Raw genomic sequence first — 17,411 nt, 5'->3', positions numbered from 1 at the left:
TATTTCTTCTGGCACTTTCAGAGTGGCCAGTGGTTTAGTGCTGGCAGCTAAATATAAGTGTCAAGCTTCAGCTTTCAATTGCAAGACTTTATATCAAAGGATCTATAAAAGAAGCTCCCTCAAATCTTCAACACAAATAGGGCCATCAATCAAACCATTGTTTTATAAATAAACCTTCGTTGTGTCAAACATTCAAGTCAAGTAGAGCCACTAGTTTGATGTTGATCACTTTTGTCATATCATTTCATATTCTCTAGTGACTTAGAATGAAACCATTCAGCCCATTCAGCCTAGCTATTTTATCAATCTCATTTTGCCACCCATTTTCCTTTCTCCTCACACAAATGCTTATCAACTCCCCTCTGATTCTTTTTCCATCCACCTACATTTGGGATAATTTGCAGTAGCCAATTACCGACCGACCAGCATTTCCTTTGGATATGGGAGGAAACTGGAGCAGTCAGTGAAAACCCATGTGCTCGCAGAGAGAATGTGTAAGCTCCACATAGCGAGTATCAGAACCCAGGATTGAAGTCAGACTACTGCAGCTCAGAGGCAGCAACACTAACTGTTGCATTGCCCATGTTACCCATTTAGTTCAGACAGCTTTCAGGGAGGCACCCCTGGATACAGCATTATCAGCATGTCTCATTGTATCGAGCATTGTCCAGTGAGGAGAGATGCATATCCCACCTGCTGTTAGCATCTCAGTTGCCCCAGCAGATTGTTGCAGTGATTTAGGTTGATAATTGGGATAAGGGATAGGGCCTGAGTCAGCAATTAGGATGGGTCATAAGGTCAAAAGGAATAGGAATAGAATTAGAACATTCAGCCCATCAAGTCTGCTCCGCAATTCAATCTTGGCTAATCCATCTCTCCCTCCTAACCCAATTTTCCTGCCTTCTCCCCATAACCTGACACCTGTACTAATGAAGAATCTATCTATCTCTGCCTTAAAATATCCACTGATGGCCTCTACAGCCTTCTGTAGCAAATAATTCCACAGATTCACCACCTTCGGACTAAAACAAATTATCCTCTTCTCCTTCCTAAAATAAATCTATCTGTTAATTCCGAGGCTATGACCACTTGTTCTAAACTCTCCCACTAATGGAAACATCCTCTCCACATCCACTCTATCCAAGCCTTTCACTTTACACACCTGCACATTTGCTTTGTAGTGCGAGTAGTTTATTTGAACTGGATTTAAACATTCCTCTCCATTGTAGCTTCTCAAATGCATTCCTTGTATAAATGTGATGCATTGCTAATTCAGCCTCTTGATTCAATTAGTACTGTTTATAAATTATTCTCTGAAACTTTGTGCTCCTGTCCCTATTAGTAAAATATGTTCAACATTTTCTTGAGTGCATATAATGAATGACAAATTACAGTCAAACAAGCATTTTAAATGCAAGGCATTTCTTGCTTATTTAACTCCTTGATTGCTCACAATATACTGGAAATATGGGAGCACCTCACTTTCACCTTAACCAGGAATGTGATGAAATTGCCCAGTACCTCTGACCAACAATAACTTCTTTATGAAGCAAGTTTAATGTAGCAAAATGCTTGATATAGTATGTGCTCAACTGGAGCATTTGCAAACAGGAGAACATTGATGCTGAGATAGATACAGATTTGTTAGGATGAATGGTCAAAGAGGTAGAGTTTAAGAGATAGATAGATATGTAACGATTTGCTGCTATCCAATTGCATCTACATTGATGTACACACATACTTCTGGACAGGAGGTTAAAGAAAAATGAGAGCATCAATTATTCTGTGGATTGTGGGACTGCAGAGAATTCAACAGATCACTGATACCCTCTGACATTATTTTAAATGATTATTAACAGAGGTGCTATATGATGGCTCATAACATTAAGATCATCAATTCTGATTGAAATCAATCACTAATAAATTTAGAAGAGCCGGCATGTGGAAGAGTGATAAATAATGGTGTTTGGAGTGATGCAGAGTGGGAGATGGGAAGGAGAAAACCTTAAAGGATTTAGTCTTCTTGCTGGTAAAATCTGGGTTCTCCATGTGGGTTGAACACAAGACTTGTTACACCCAGATGAGCAGTGTGATCAGAGAGGCAACATTGTTTGAGAATTGATATTGCAATCTGTTCATTTTTCATGCTTACAGCAAGCAGAAGATTGCACACTTTGCCTCCTTGCCAAGAATGTTATGCTAAGAAACCGTCCACACCAATCACACATACATTTAAAGCCTTATAGGCATCCATAGTGTCCAAACAACAGGCTCTAAACAACTCATTTTCATGACAATAGACACAAAAGGTTGCAGTGACTCAGCAGGTCAGGCAGCATCTCTGGAGAAAATAGGTGACATTTCTGGTTGGAACCCTGAACGTCACCAATTATTTTTCTCCAGCGATGCTGCCTGACCCGCTGAGTTACTCTAACATTTTATGTCTATCCAGTATAAACCAGCATCTGCAGTTCCTTCCTACCCAGTTCCATGTCTATTCTGTAACCTCTTTGGCCTCGGGTATATCATGGTTAGATGCAAAACAGTTTTCTTTACTACATATGGTTCAATAATTTGCTTCAGTCCTTATCTATGGAATTTATACAATATTTGCTTTTCCTTCTATTTCCATAACATCATGCTGTGCAATTTACATTATGTTGTCTATTTAATTCTAATTAGCACAGAAGTGGTCAGATTTGTGACATAGGCTTCTGCACTGGGAAATGGTCATAAGGTCATAAGTGATAAGAGAACAATTAGGCCATTTGGTCCATCAAGTCTACTCCACCATTCAATCACGGCTGATCTATCTCTCCCTCCTAACCCCATTCTCCTGCCTTCTTCCCATAACCTCTGACACTTGTACTAATCAAAAATCTATCTATCTCTGCCTTAAAAATATCTACTGACTTGGCCTCCACAGCCTTCTGTGGCAAAGAATTCCACAGATTCACCACTCTCTGACTAAATGAATGGAGGTCCATCTTTATTTCACATCACAACCAATATACAACAAAGCCTCACTGGACTATATTTTAGCATGAATCCCATGGGTAAGCATTGAATTTTATTCTCATGTTTAGTCTATTCCACCCAACCAGGAACAGTTTTTTAAATGTATCATATACTCTCCACTTGTGACATTGCTCCGACTGCACTAGCACAACAAGCAAACTACAAACATCATTGCTCTCCAAAAATAATTCTATCCTTGGCACCTGGTTATTTAAATTCTAGGAGAGCCTTTGGGATACTTGTCTCATAAACATTTATAGGGTTGTAGCTGGCAAACTTGCCAGAGATTAATCTTCCTCATGATAAATCTTTAACCTCCTTTAATTTTCCACATTTTTGACAGGACATGATACTGAATCTCATAGGAGTTCAGCAAGAAGTAGTTTATATTCAATATAACCTCCTGGGATCCTGCCAGCAAACTTTTAACAGTCTCATAGGAGGAGTTGGTTGGAATAAAGATTGATTGTCTGTAGATCTAGAAGTTAGTTGTAAGCTTAAAAAATAACTGCAATTTGTACCTAAGTACTTTTTTGGCAGCATTGAAGAATTCATTGCTTTTATTTAAATGATGCAAAACTGAACATGTGGTGATTCCAATTGTGATCGGAATCCAATTGTGATTGGAAACAGTACAATAACATAGATAAACCATGGCAAGATTATTCAATTTTTTAATAAATTTGAATGAAATTATTAAATATTACAAAAGATATCTCCTGTTTATTGCAGGCAAATATGAGCCAGATCATGCTGATAGATCCTTCGAGTAACATCTGGCAGTAAAGCAATAGTCAGCGTGTTCTGGGGTCCTTCACATGTACACTGCAGTGCAGAAACACAGGTCATGCAGGGCGCCGTATGCAGGATATCCAACCTCTTTGTCCACAAGCACTGTGACTTACTAAGATGAGCAGTCAAACACACTTTATATCCTATCCTAGGGCTCATTGCCATTATAACTACCTTAGGCCATTTATTTGAATAGGGTGCCTGATCGCCAATAAAATAGTCAAGTTGAGTTTAAACAAACCCATGTCCTCTGGGTTTTGATCCACCCGTCCTGGGTAAAATACCCTGTGTATTCGCCCTATCTATTCCCCTCAAAATTTCATACACCTCTATAAAGTCACCCCTTGGCCTCCTGTACTCCAAAGAATAAAGTCGTAGCCTGCCCAACCTCTCCCTATAGCTCAGGCCCTCGGGTCCTGGCAACATCTTTGTAAATCTTCTATGCATTCTTCCCTTGCAGGAAGGAGTGGTTGAGGCAACTGTGAGAGTCTATGAGTTTATAAATAACATTGGTCACTAACCTCTCCTCTGAAATTGGGAGGTCACAGATGGGAAAGAATAACATGTGATCAGGGCATCCATAATACCATTGCCCAAGAAGAGCTAGATGACATGCCTCAATGACTGCCAACTACTGGCACTAACATCCATAGCTGCGAAGTGCTTTAAGAGCTTGGTTATGACAGATATCAACTCCTACCTTAGCAAGGATCTGGACCCATTACAATTCATCTACCACCATAACTGGTCAACAGGGGGATATCTTGCTTACTCTCCACTCTGCATTGGACCACTTTGGCAATAAGAACACATGCATCTGGCTGTTGTCCGTCAACAGATTGGAATTCAACACTATCACTCCCTCAAAACCTATCAGCATACTCAAAGAATTGTATCTCTGCTTGTACAATTGGATCCTCAACTTCCTTATTGGCAAACAACATTCAGTACAAATTGGCAACAACAAAGAATACTTGTTCCTCAATAACTGTTAGCACAGGAGCACCTCAAGGCTGTAAGTTCGGTACCCATTCTCTATTATCTCACAACCCATGAGTGTGTAGCCAGACACCACTCCAATAGTAATAGTTGCCGATAATACCACTGTTATCGGAAGGATGAGTCAGAGTACAGAGGGGAGATTGATAATCTGATTGAATGGTGCAGAACAGCAATCTTGCTCTCAGCTTTAGCAAGATCAAGGAGCCGTTTGTGGACTTCAAGAGATAGTGGATCCATAATCCTGTCTGTATCAGTGGGACAGCAGTGCAAAGAGATGTGTCCTGGGCCCAGCACATTGATGCAATCACAAAGAAAGCTCATCAATGCCTCTATTTCACTTGAAGAGAATCAGTGTGAGGCCAAATACTTTATCAAACTTCTGCAGGAGCAAGGTAGAGAGCATACTGAACGTAGTCACACAGCACAGATAATATAAGAATGGCAAATATTCGCTGAAAGACATTAATGAGCCAACCAGGAGTCTGTGACAATCTAGCAGTTTCTTATTCACAATTCCCAGTAATATCTCTTTACTGGTAATATAGCTATTGAGTAAAACAGTACATAAACAGATTCTTCAATGCCTCAAATACCAGTTTCTTTTGGTGACTGATATTGGCATTAGGTCAAAATGAAGCATTTATTCAAAAAATGGTAGAATTCTTAATTCTATTCTACAAAATTTTAAAAGTCCAATAGAGATTGGAATAATTACATGGCTGATAGGGTACAAGTTGCAAGTTTCCTAATACTCTGCCGTTGTTGTAAGGTGCAATACAATTGTTCCAAAGATTCAATGTAAAATCTCCATGGAAACAATTTTAATGTTGATCTGACTTTTTTCCCCAGAATTTTTACATACTCAGTCCTTTCCGAGCAAGCTCTTGTTGCCACTTTTTAGTCTCAAATGTGAAACCTGCCACACATGCAGACTCTGCACAAACCCACCTGCTCACCTTGCACAGCTTCTCACTGCCCAGCTGCACAGTCACTGGAGGCAAGACTGGGGAGGGAAGGGAAGGGAAGAAACATCTGTTTAAACAGACCATTATCATTTCCAAAGGCGATTCACTTTAGGGATATATAACTGCATAATCCACAAAGGTTGTGCTTTTTAAAGTTAATTGTTGAGATAGTTGGTGTATACTTCATAAATTGATATGAAATAATTGACTATATTTTTGTGAAGGCATTACATACCCTTGCTTTGGAGTATTTGTATATGTCACATGCAAAATGTTATTTGCATGTGACTTTGCAGTGGATGGATTCATTAAATAATTCTTCTTAGTCAGAAGAATTTCGAGTCTACTGTGCCTCTATCATCAGTTTAGTTTATTGTCACGTGTACCAAGGCAGGCAGTGATAAGCTTTTGTTCTGTGCAATGACAATACATTGTCTATTAAGTATTGAATGCATTCAGGAATAAAGTTTTTGATTAATTGATTGATTGAAAGGTATCATCTGCAAACAGCCCCTTCTGCCCACCAAGTCCACGCTGACTATTGATCACCCATTCACATTAGTTACATGTTATCATACTTTCGTAATACTCTCTACACAATGGGGCAATTTACAGTCAAATTAACCTATAAACCTACACGTCTTTGGGATGTGGAAGGAAACTGGAGCTTCCTGATGATACCCACCGGGTCACAGGGAGAACGAGCAAACTGCACACCACCAGCACCTGAGGTCTGGATTGAAGTTACAGACTTCATAAAGAAATGTGTGGAGGATTGCATCCCTACAAAAACCTTCCGAGTGTTTCCCAAACAGAAACCTTGGATGAACTTTGAGATCCGCACTCTCCTGAAGTCCAGACACAGGGCATTCACATCCAACGATACAGTGGCCTACATGAAGACCAGATACGACCTTGGTAAGGCCATCAAAAAGGCCAAAAGGGACCTCTGCTCCAAACTGGAGGACGAGACAGATGTTCGGCAGCTGTGGCAGGGTCTGAATGCAATCACCTCCTACAAGGCAAAACCAGGAGGCAGCTCGAATGCCAGTGTAACATCACTCCCTGACGAGCTCAATGCGTTTTACGCACGCTTTGACAGGGAGAATACTGATGTGCCTTCCCGATCCCCCATTCGCTGTGATGGCATTTCAGTCTCAGTCACAGAGGCCGATGTCAGGAAATCCTTCAGAGGGGTGAACCCCCGAAAAGCACCTGGACCTGATGGTATACCCGGCCGTGTTCTAAAAACCTGTGCGGACCAACTGGCGGGAGTTTTTACGGACATTTTCAACCTCTCACTTCTGAGGTCTGAGGACCCCACCTGCTTTAAAAGGGCACCAATTATACCGGTGCCCAAGAAGAGTAAGGTGACGTGCCTCAATGACTATCGACCAGTGGCACTAACGCCGGTGGTGATGAAGTGCTTTGAGAGGTTGATCATGGAGCAAATCAACTCCTACATCGACAAAAACCTGGACCCACTGCAGTTCGCGTACCGCCACAACAGATCAACGGTGGATGCGATCTCGCTGGCCCTCCACTCCGCACTGGACCACTTGGACAACAAAAACTCATATGTCAGGCTGTTATTCATTGATTACAGCTCGGCATTTAACACAATCATCCCCTCCAAACTGGTTACCAAACTCGCAGAACTAGGTCTCTGCGCATCCCTCTGCAACTGGATCCTCGACTTCCTCGTCCACAGACCACAGTCTGTTCGTATTGGTGGAAATGTGTCAGCCTCAATAACAATCAGCACGGGAGCACCTCAAGGCTGCGTGCTCAGCCCCCTGCTGTACTCACTCTATACCCATGACTGCGTAGCGAACCACAGTGCGAACTCCATCATCAAGTTCGCTGACGACACCACTATTGTGGGGCGTATCACTGATGGGGATGAGTCAGAGTACAGAAGAGAGATCGAGCAACTGTCCATATGGTGCCAGCGCAATAACCTGGCCCTGAACACCAGCAAAACCAAGGAACTGATTGTGGACTTTGGAAGGAGTAGGAGGGGGACCCACAGCCCCATTTATATCAACGGGTCGATGGTTGAAAGGGTCAAGAACTTCAAATTCCTGGGGGTGCACATCTCTGAAGATCTTTCCTGGTCCGAGAACACTAACGCAATTATCAAAAAAGCTCATCAGCGCCTCTACTTCCTGAGAAGATTACGGAGAGTCGGATTGTCAAGGAAGACTCTCTCTAACTTCTACAGGTGCACAGTCGTGAGCATGCTGACCGGTTGCATCGTGGCTTGGTTCGGCAATTTGAGTGCCCTGGAGAGGAAAAGACTACAAAAAGTAGTAAACACTGCCCAGTCCATCATCGGCTCTGACCTTCCTTCCATCGAGGGGATTTATCGCAGTCGCTGCCTCAAAAAGGCTGGCAGTATCATCAAAGACCCACACCATCCTGGCCACACACTCATCTCCCTGCTACCTTCAGGTAGAAGGTACAGGAGCCTGAAGACTGCAACAACCAGGTTCAGGAATAGCTACTTCCCCTCAGCCATCAGGCTATTAAACCTGGCTCGGACAAAACTCTGATTATTAGCAACCACTTTCTGTTATTTGCACTACCAGTTTATTTATTCATGTGTGTATATATTTATATCATGGTATATGGACACATTTATCTGTTTTGTAGTAAATGCCTACTATTTTCTGTGTGCTTAAGCAAAGCAAGAATGTCATTGTCCTATACAGGGACACATGACAATAAACTCACTTGAACTTGAACTTGAACCCGGGTCTCTGGCGCTGTGAGACAGCAGCTCTACCAGCTGCTTCACTGTGTTGTGCTTTTGTTTCTATGTTCGAGCCTCGATTCTCCACATATACAACAAATTCAAAGAGATCTATTCGCATTTCCTGTGCAAATAGAAATGAGAGTGGAAATGATTAACTGCTGCAGAACATGGACAAATGTCCTGCCTTGCTATATCCTATCCTGCTCCCCTGTTTGTGCATTTTCATTTGTTTTCTTCTTAATACACGTTATATTATATGACTAACAATTTCTAATTAATGTGCTATTAGAAGTGAGATTCAGTCCAGAGTGGAGCAGACATGATGTTACTTCAATCAGACAAGCAGTTAAGACGTTGAACTCGCTTCAACCCAAACCAATAAATAAATGCAAGTGATAAAATCATCTCAGTTTTCCACGAAAGTAATAATGGCCCCTGTTAAAGTAATTCTATCATTGTCTGTCAAGATCAACAAAATGTTAATGAAATCAGATCTCGTACACAATATACCAATGGTCTACTCTCGCTAATGCTAGCCATAGAAGCTTTCCCCAGATGCCAATGCATTATTTTGAAAACATTTGACAAAAAGGAGATTGGTTTAAATGGACATCTGGCTATTCATATGGGTCCACACAGATTTATAAAAACAATTTATCTAAAATCTAAAATCTAAAAAACCATTCATCTAAAATCCTCGATTGGGATACAGGAGAAGTACAATTAACTCAGCAATGGAAGGTTTTGGAATATTCTGCAACATCTTCCCCTTAAGAACCTAAGTGACCCCTTAACATGAAAATCTTTCCTTATGGCTGGTTAGCATGTAACAAAAGCTTTTCACTATTCCTCGGTACATGTGACAATGAACTAAACTCAAAGGCATAAACAAAACCAATAGGTTCTCTTTTGAGTGAGGCAGAATTGATACCTCAATGAAGATTGAATTAGACAAATAAACAGAGAAACACTTGAAGAACAAAAGGAAATGGAGATGCAAGTACCCTGTATCATTTTCTCAAGTAGAAAGTAAATAGCAACACAATTGGGATTGGCTTATATTGGCATACAGATGTTCAGACAAGGCAAGTCCCCACCGGAGACCGAATAATACAGTTAGTAATAATACAATAAAAAAAGTTTTATAACCAAAATTAAAGTAAATACTCTGTAATAGTGAACACATATTTCTTTGTGGAGCAAGTCAGAAAACCAGGGCAAAATGACTCTCAATTGTGCACGTTTTATGAAGCAGTGACTAACCAACCCCAGCTTAATTTTAAATAATAAAAATCTGTATTTGTTAAATGTGTGAACAGGGGTCAGCATTTTAGCAAATTAAAATACATAATTTACCTGTTTGCGCCCATGCAATTTGAATACAAATTTTAACTTCAACGGCCATCTTAAAGAGGGTTACGACATTTTGAGGATAGAGTTAATTTCTCACCCAACTTTTATTAAAAAGGTGAAAATGATGCAATAACCTTATTTATACTGGTCTTACAATTTGCATTTTGGTGCTAGCTAGTTCACCCTATAATTTTTTGATTATTCTGATATAAGATTGTTGAAGTAGTTAAATATTTCTTGGAATTTATTTATCTCTACCTGCTTATCAAGAGCCAGATAATCAGTTAACATTCATTAAACTGGGGGTTTGGTGGGAACTTAACTGCTTAAAAGTGGGTTTTAATCTATTTTGCAAATAAATGACTAAACCCAGTGCACTTGGGAACTTCCCTCAACCATGAACATTGGCATTTAATTATATAATTGGGATTCAACTGCAATCCTATCTCCAGCTTCAGTGGACACGGAATTATAGCTAGTTGTCAGCAGAGGATTGGCAATGGGAGCTTTCCTTTTATAGCAGCCAGAGCTCCTCTAATCATTTGAGGCTGTGTTCCTAACTAGTCAGCCATAGCAGCTTCCCAATATATCATATAGAAAGTTAATTGGTTAATGCAGCCTGGTGATTAAAATTGCTAATGATCTCTCAGTCTGCTGTATTTAGAGGACAATTGATTGGGTTCGATGGTTTCCTCCTGAGAGCCACTACAAGTTAAAATTAACTTCTTGATTCAGAAGGACACAAATTCATCAATACTCCTTGAAGCAAGATTTTTTGACGCATTTACAGGTGGAAGAATGGAGTTCACCTGATCATCCAAAATGTATGAAGTTGGCTGAGGGCTATTTGCATGTTCAGATCATTGACCTATTGAACCAGGAGAACTGTTACTAGAAAAATAATGATAGCCCTTTGCTGAATCGTTAATGGGAAAGTGAATAACTCACAATTAAAAATTAATGAAACTTTCATGTAAGATTTAATTAAAGTTCAATCCATGATAAATGTTAGACATTTCAAGTTTGACTAATGCTTCTTAATCTTAGAATTTTAACTAACCATGTTTATGAAAGATACTGTAGATAAATGACTTTGAAAGAAACAGAGATCTCTCTTCAATGCAAGGTAGACAAAAATGCTGGAGAAACCCAGCGGGTGAGGCAGCATCAATGGAGCGAAGGAAATAGGCAACATTTCGGGTCGAAACCCTTCTTCAGATTGATGTGAGGGTGGGAAGAAGAAAAGAAGAGATGGAGCCAGTGGGCTGAGGGAGAGCTATGACAGAGAGGAGAAAGTGGGGACCACCTGAAATTAGAGAAGTCAATGTTCATACCGCGGGGGTGCAAACTGCCCAAGCGAAATATTAGGGGCTGCTCCTCCAATTTACAGTGGTCCTCACTCTGGCCATGGAGGAGGCTGATGCCAAAAAGGTCTGGTTGGTTCTGCAGTCAAGGGAAGAAACGGAGGGCTTTGAGACCCTCCTGGTGGGGGATGGAGGTGTAGAGTGACTGGACATCCATGGTGAAGATGAGGGAATGGGGAGCCGAGAAAACAGAAGTCCTGGAGTGGATGAAGAGCGTGTGAGGTGTCTTGAACATAGGTAGGGAGGGATTTAACCAGGGGGATAGGATGGAGTTGAGGTACGTGGAAATAAGTTCGGTAGGACACGAACAGGCAGAAACAATGGGTCTGCCAGGACAGTAGGATTGTGAATTTTGGGGAGAAGGTAAAATCGGGCCATGCGGGGCTGGGGAACGATGAGGTTGGAGGCTTGGGAGGGCAGGGAGCCAGAGGTGATGAAGTCAGTGATAGTGCTAGAGATAGTGGCCTGGTGCTCGTCTGTGGGGTCATGGTCCAAGAATAAGTAGGAGGAGGTGTCTGAAAGTTGGCGTGTAGCCTCAGCCTTGTAGAGATCAGCGCGCCAGACAACCACGGCACCTCCATTGTCGGCAGGTTTGGTCACCCAGTCTGGGTTGTTGCAGAGTGAGCGGAGAGCTGTACATTCAGGGGGGGAGAGGTTGGAGTGAGACAGGGGAGTGGAGAAGTTGAGATGGTTGATGTCCGCCGGCCATCTACATCTATATCTATCTATCTATATTACTAAAACTCTGTTCTTGACCGGTTTTGGCGAACTGTGCTGCGATTTCCGAGAGAACGCCGCCACCTACGGCCGTCATTTTTGGCCACCTCGCTCAGAGCCCCCCTCCGCCGCATGTGTGCTGAGGATTTTTCCCGTCGATGAAATATGAAAGAGATATTAATGATTTTACATAATTCCCCATTCTCTCTGCTGCCCCCGTGGGATGGGGGAGGGACTATAAAACCAGGAAGTGGTGTGCCTCAATTAGTCTCTACAACATGGAGGTCTGAGCTCTGAATGACTGAACAAATGTCTACACAGCTGTGAGTAAGTACCCTTAATTTGGTTTGAAAATGAAAATATGGTTATGATTAGTTTGAAGGAAAAAAAGCACTGCCTGCAAATGGTTGTTTGGGGGGTTTGGGCTCTCTCGCCTCACCCCCCCCCCCCTCCTCTCTCCCCCCCTCTCCTCTCTTCCCCCCCTCTCCTCTCTTCCCCCCCTCTCCTCTCTTCCCCCCCTCTCCTCTCTTCCCCCCCTCTCCTCTCTTCCCCCCCCCTCCTCTCTCTCTCCCCCCTCCTCTCTCTCCCCCCCCTCCTCTCTCCCCCCCCTCCTCTCTCCCCACCCTCCTCTCTCCCCCCCTCCTCTCTCCCCCCCCTCCTCTCTCCCCCCCTCCTCTCTCCCCCCCCTCCTCTCTCCCCCCCTCCTCTCTCCCCCCCTCCTCCTCTCTTCCCCCCCCCTCCTCTCTTCCCCCCCCCCCTCTCTTCCCCCCCCCTCCTCTCTTCCCCCCCTCCTCTCTTCCCCCCCCTCCTCTCTTATCCCCCCCTCCTCTCTTATCCCCCCCTCCTCTCTTCCCCCCCCTCCTCTCTTCCCCCCCTCCTCTCTTCCCCCCCTCCTCCTCTTCCCCCCCCTTCTCCTCTCTTCCCCCCCTTCTCCTCTCTTCCCCCTCCCCTCTCTCCCCCCCTCTCCTCTCCCCCCCTCTCCCCCCCCTCTCCTCTCCCCCCTCCTCTCCTCTCCCCCCCCTCTCCTCTTCCCCCCTCCTCTCCTCTCCCCCCTCCTCTCCTCTCCCCCCCTCTCTTCCCCCTCTCTCTCCCATCCCCCCCCCTCCCCCCCCCTCCCCTCCTCAACCCCTTCCCTCCCCCTCCCTGCTCCCCACCTCTCCCGCTCTCCCCCCTCTCAGCACCCCCTCTCTCTCTCTCTGTCTCTGCCCCTTCTCTCTCTGCCCTCACTCTCCACCGCCCCCCACCCCCTCTAGATGTGACTGCAAGTCGGGGACTATGCGTCAGTAGATAGGGTGGTTATGGGGTAAAAGCAGCAAATTAATAATATTAATATAATATCAAGGGGGGTAATTAGCGTGAGTGCGGGGGGGAGGGATGGGGGATAGTTAGTGTGTGTGACGCTGCATGCCGCCTCCCTCCCCACAACCGCACGTTGGGGGAACAGAGCCAACGGGTCTGCACTCGGTCTAGTATATTACTAAATCTCTGATCTTGACCGATTTTGGCCCACTGTGCAGCGATTTCCGACAGAACGCCGCCACCTACGGCCGTCATTTTTGGCCACCTCGCTCAGAGCCCGTCTCCGCCTTAAGGGTGCGGAGAATGTTTCCCATCGATGAAAAATCAGAGAGATATTAATGTTTTTTAAAAATTCATCATTCCCTCTGCTGCCCCTGCTGGAGAGAGGGGGAGGGACTATAAAACCAGGAAGTGGTGTGCCTCACAGTCTCTGCAAGATGGATGAAGCCAAGGTCATGTCTCTCTGAGCTCTGAATAACATTGAACAAATGTCTACACAACTGTGAGTACCCTTAATGTGGTTTGAAAATGAAAATATGGTTTGTTTGAAGTAAAAAGGCACTGCCTGCAAATAGTTGTTTGGGTGTTTTGGCTTGAAGTTGAAAGGCACTACTTACTACAAATGGTGGCTTGGGAGCTTTGGTTTAAAGTTGAAAGGCACTGCTTACTGCAAATCGTGGCTTGGGAGCTTTGGCTTGAAGTTGAAAGGCACTACACTGCAAATCGTGGCGGGAGCTTTGCCTTGAAGTTGAAAGGTACTACTTACTGCAAATGGTGGCTTGGGAGCTTTGGCTTGAAGTTGAAAGGCACTTCTTACTGCAAATGGTGGCGGGTGATCCGGTAGGCGGCGCGACTCTCGTCAGCTGCGGCCTCTGCAGTCCGTCTGCGTTTTTATTATTTTATGTCTATGTTTTTATGTAGTTTTTGTTATTTTTTGTTGGGGTATGTGTGTGGGGGGGTGGGGGTGGTGTGGGGGGGTTGGGGGTAACTTTTAAATCTCTCCCTGCACGGGAGACCCGACCTTTTCTTTGTCGGGTCTCCGTTGTCGTTGGGGCTGCAATGAGGAGCGGCCTCCAACAGGAAGACCGGGGGCTCTGGTGCCGACTACTCACCTCACCGTCGCGGAGCTGGCCGAGTCCAGAGCGGGTGGAGCTGTGGTGGACGCTGCTGCGACCCGACCCCCGGAGATTCGGTGGCTGCAACTGCGGGTTTGGCGGACGGTAACACCGGGAGCCCGCGGGTCCCTGGAGGGAGACCGCTTTTCGGGGCTTCCGCAGCGGCGACTTCTCCCGCCCGAGTTGCGGCGTTGAAGAGCACCTGGAGCAGGGCCTTACAGCACCGCCCCGCGCGGCTTGGAATGGCGGCGGGTCTCTGCGAGCGCGCGCCGGGGGCTCTAACACCAAGACCCGGTGTGCGGCCTTGCATCACCCGGCGTGGTTTTAATGGCCACGGGACAATCGCCATCGCCCGCCGGGGGCTTTGACTTTGACTCTGACATCGGGGGGGAGAGTGCAGTGGAGAGAGAAGTTTTTTTGGCCTTCCATCACAGCGATGTGATGGATGTTTATGTAAATTATGTTGTGTCTTGGGTCTATTTGTTTGTAATGTATGGCTGCAGAAACGGCATTTCGTTTGGACCTCAAGGGGTCCAAATGACAATAAATTGAATTGTATTGTATTGTATTGTATTTGCTTGAAGATGAAAGGCACTACTTACTGCACATGGTGGCTTGGGTGCTTTGGCTTGAAGTTGAAAGGCACTACATACTGCAAATGGCGGCATGAAGTTGAAAGGCACTACTTGCACCAAATGGTGGCTTGGGTGCTTTAGCTTGAAGTTGAAAGGCACTACTTACTGCAAATGGTGGCTTGGGTGCTTTGGCTTGAAGTTGAAAGGCACTACTTACTGCAAATGGTGGCTTGGGTGATCTGGCTTGAAGTTGAAAGTCACTACTTACTGCAAATGGTGGCTTGGGTGCTTTGGCTTGAAGTTGAAAGTCACTACTTACTGCAAATGATGGCTTGGGTGATTTGGCTTGAAGTTGAAAGGCACTTACTGCAAATGGTGGCTTGGGTCTTCTTCTTCTTGCGTGTGACGTGCACAGCCTAAAGTTGTAGGACAACTTGTTCTATTTGATCTTATTTGATTGTGCACACCGGGTTGATTGCATTCGTCGAAACAGGGCGGACCACGTGAAGGTTGCAACCTTCCGCCCCGTGGCTTGGGTGATTTGGCTTGAAGTTGAATTGCACTATTTACTGCAAATGGTGGCTTGGGAGCTTTGGTTTAAAGTTGAAAGGCACTACTTACTGCAAATGGTGGTTTGGGAGCTTTGGCTTGAAGTTTAAAACAATCACCATTCTATCTGCTGTACCTGCTGGAGGGAGGAGGAGGGACTATAAAACCAGGAAGTGGTGTCCCTCACTCAGTCTCTACAAGATGGATGAAGCCAAGGGTAACGTCTCTATGAGCTCTGAATAACACTGAACAAATGTCTACACAACTGAGTACCCTTAATGTGGTTTGAAAATGAAAATATGGTTTGTTTGAAGTAAAAAGGCACTGCCTGCAAATGTGTTCAAAAGGGAACTGCAGATGCTGGAATATCGAAGGTACACAAAATTGCTGGGGAAACTCAGCGGGTGCAGCAGCATCTATGGAGCGAAGGAAATAGGCGACGTTTCGGGCCGAAACCCTTCTTCAGACTAATGGGGGGTGGGGGGGGGGGGAGAAAGAAGGAAAAGGGGAGGAGGAGGAGGAGCCCGAGGGCGGGCGGATAGGAGGGTGGGAGGAGACAGCTAGAGGGTTAAGGAAGGGGAGGAGACAGCAAGGGCTAGCAAAATTGGGAGAATTCAATGTTAATGCCTTACGGACGCAAGGTCCCCAGACGGAATATGAGGTGCTGTTCCTCCAATTTCCGCTGTTGCTCACTCTGGCAATGGAGGAGACCCAGGACAGAGAGGTCGGATTGGGATTGGGAATGGGAGGGGGAGTTGAAGTGCTGAGCCACCGGGAGTTCAGGTAGGTTATTGCGGACTGAGCGGAGGTGTTCGGCGATACGATCACCCAACCTACGCTTGGTCTCCCCGATGTAAATCAGCTGACATCTAGAGCAGCGGATGTCACCCCCCCCTCCCACCCCCCTTCGCCCGTCCCGACACCCTGGGAAACTTAAGGGAGCGATAATCAACTGCCACGGGTACAAATAATGTCCTACACAAGAAAGGGCAGATGCTGGTTTACAAAAAGTGAACACACAGTGCTGGAGTAAAACAAAGACGCAGCAGCATTTTGGAAACGTCATCCCGTCACCCATTCCTTCTCTCCAGAGATGCTGCCTGTCCCGCTGAGTTAGAGTGCCCACGGTAGACTCATGAGTCACTATGGGAAACTCACGGGCTACTTACGTTCTTACAACGAGCTTAAAAGTTTCAAGAGTAAATTTGACTCGTGGAAATCTTTCATCATGTTGAAAGATTTTCATGAGTTAACAAGTTTCCAGAGTACCTGCCGTTAGCGTTACGAGTTCCGACGTTCCCGCTACGTTAATTCTACGTGATTACCACGAGTTTGATTTGTTTTAAACTCGGGATCACTCGTGGGTGGACTCGCACCGCTAGACAGGGGTTTAAGAAAGATAATGTTATAAGTCTTTGGACAAGCAATGTTCACTCTTGAATGGTTACTACAATCTGCAAAACAAATGATAGCAGCAGGAGGAACTCAGCAAATCTGGCAGCATCTGTAGAGGGGAACTGGACAGTTCCCATCACAGATGCTCACTGACCCATGGGTTCATAAAGCTGCTCTATTTTGTTCCGCTGCAGATTCCAACATCTGCAGTCTCTTGTGCCTTCTGGTTACTATTGTTTGAGTGGGTTTTAAAGATGTGCATAAAGTTTATCTTATTCCTAAACATCTATTGTTGAAACCGTTTCTATTTTCAGTTTGCAGGGGAATCAAAGATTAAAGCAAGGACAGGAAAATTGGACACTATCCTTATCTTTTAACAAGGATTCATTATCAAATGTAAATTATCAACTAGGATTCATTATTATCTGCAGTCTTTTAACCAAGATTTATCGTTAACTGTTAATTTAAAACGAGGATTCATGGGTAGCTGTAGGATGTTAAGGAGGATT

This window comes from Amblyraja radiata, chromosome 21 (genome assembly GCF_010909765.2).
Source record: "Amblyraja radiata isolate CabotCenter1 chromosome 21, sAmbRad1.1.pri, whole genome shotgun sequence".
NCBI classification, from domain to species: Eukaryota; Metazoa; Chordata; class Chondrichthyes; order Rajiformes; family Rajidae; genus Amblyraja; species Amblyraja radiata.
The sequence above is the reverse complement of the archived record's forward strand: the minus strand, read 5'-3'. Positions refer to the sequence as shown.